At 29.7% G+C, this 2,305-nt stretch overlaps 1 pseudogene; it reads left to right on the plus strand.

The window, feature by feature from the left end:
• The first annotated feature begins 443 nt into the window (after positions 1-443).
• LOC134703652 (uncharacterized) lies at positions 444-2,293 on the plus strand (annotated as a pseudogene).
• The last annotated feature ends 12 nt before the right edge of the window (positions 2,294-2,305 follow it).

Here is a 2,305-nt window from a genome sequence, read left to right on the forward strand (position 1 = left end):
CGAACATTTTACCACTTTTAGGATAATTTATTCAGATGTTATCTTAAATTGACCATATTCTGAGGATAATTGCATATAATACAACACCAAATCTGATATTGGTATTTTGATGATTTTTCGACATTTCACTGTAAATTTGACAATATTTTTGTTAATTGTAATTGATGTTACATCAAATCGGTCATGTAACCGATATTCTTTTTAATATGTATTGACAGCTATATTTAAATTCAATTTGAACCAAACAAACTTTCATTATAAAATTGTAATACTTTTTTCATAAATTTTACCACTTTTTGGATAAATTATTCAGATGTTATCTTAAATTGACCATATTCTGAGGATAATAGTATATTTACAACAGCAAATCTGATATTGGTATTTTGATGATTTTTCGACATTTTACTGTAAATTTTACAATATTTTTGACAATAAGCCCTTTCACGATAAATCCCGAGCATGCGCATAAACGCTTCCGGACGGCAACTTGTTTACACTAGATACCAACATGGCGACCCGGGAAAGTTTAAATAAGTTAAATCTCAGTTCTTTAAAGATCCTTGCCGCGGAACATAATATTGAAGTGGAAAAGAAGAAAAAAGAAAGGATAATTTCGGATATACTGACAGAACAAGTTCCTTCATCTACCTTGACACCGATTATCAAGCAGGCAGTCCTAGTGGGTGATGTGACGATTCCCAGTGAACAAAATGAAAACCTCCCGCCCTTCAATAGAGTGACTTACACCATCTGTGACCAAACCAAATTTCCAATAATCAAATTTGCACATATTTATGATTTTATGGTAACAAGACCTACGTATTCAGGGACAACAACTCAAAATTTCAAGGGGCTTGACAAGGCAGTCAAACATTATGATGCTGGTGATATCCAAGAAGTAGGAATGGCACAGGTAATAAAACCCAGAATATTTAAGATAACAGACTTTAACTTGACAGGCACACTAAATTAAAATTATATATAGAGGTAGCACTAGTTAATTAAATGAAAATAAAGACACCAAAAACATTATAATTTATATGTATGCCCATGATCATTAAAAATCATAATTCAACAAGAAACTTAATTATAAAAACTAATTATTTTGATATGTAATATTTTTCGGTAAAGAATACATTGACTAGATTTTCAATTTGCACAGCTCAATATAGGATTTATATGTGATTTTTTTTGTATTTCTGGTCAGGAAAACTTGCATCATTTTTGAATGTGGTAGTTAATAATAAGAACATCATTCTGCAAAAAAAATATCAAATGAAATATTAACAACAATTCCTTTAATTTAGACTATAAGATTTATACTTAGAAATTTTTATGGTTGCCATTAAAAGCATTCAGATGAGTATTTTGGCAGAAAGTAACAGTTTAACACAAAACAATTATACTTTGTATGTATTTTCAATTTTAACATCACTTTTTAAAAGAAAATTAATTCCTATTTTGAAGAAAGAAAATACTGTTAATGAGCAAATAATTTATACAAAACTTAAATCTTTCTTTGTGATTTCAGATCAATGAACAGACAATTTATATCAGAGCAATGTGTCAAGCATCCATGAAGATACCAGGTGTATATATGAAAGTGGGGATTTTATGGTGCAATATGGATACTGTCAGTGTCCTATAGGGTAACTATTAGTAAAAAGTATTATAATATTTTAAAATAAAAAGATTTTTCTTAAAATAATTCCACCATTGATTATTTTGTGCTTATGAACAAATCAAAGTTAACCCTTGTTCCACTAACAATTTCTTTTAAAAGTGGGCTGCCTTAGTGTAAAGGTTTACAAACTGAATGCTTAGGTGGGGGGGGGGGGAAATCATTTGGGTTCTGATTTTCATTGAATTTTGCCCTACCCCATATTTTCTTTATTAGAGCTGTAGAGAAAACTAATTTTAAATCAGATACCACATTTTACCTTAAACACTGTCATTGTAATTTTCTCTTTAAATCTTATATCATTTAGACATCAGGATTTAACCCCTACATTTATAATTAAAAAATAATAGACTAATGAAAATTAGTACAGGAGAAATCTATGCTCCATTTATTTGTTATATAATTTGAAACTAAAATGTTTATTTTTATCAACATTATGTCTTCTAATATATTATTTTTTAATTTTTAGGTTAGCACAGTCATGTAGCCATATTGGCAGTCTCTTGTTTGCATTGAGTCGAGCTAAAGTCGGAACAACAGAGGCAGAGAGCTGTACCTCTAAATCCTGTACATGGAATGTTCCGAGGAAAGATGTTCAACCAAGATCATTATGTTACATGGCAT

Source organism: Mytilus trossulus, unplaced genomic scaffold (genome assembly GCF_036588685.1).
Source record: "Mytilus trossulus isolate FHL-02 unplaced genomic scaffold, PNRI_Mtr1.1.1.hap1 h1tg001164l__unscaffolded, whole genome shotgun sequence".
NCBI classification, from domain to species: Eukaryota; Metazoa; Mollusca; class Bivalvia; order Mytilida; family Mytilidae; genus Mytilus; species Mytilus trossulus.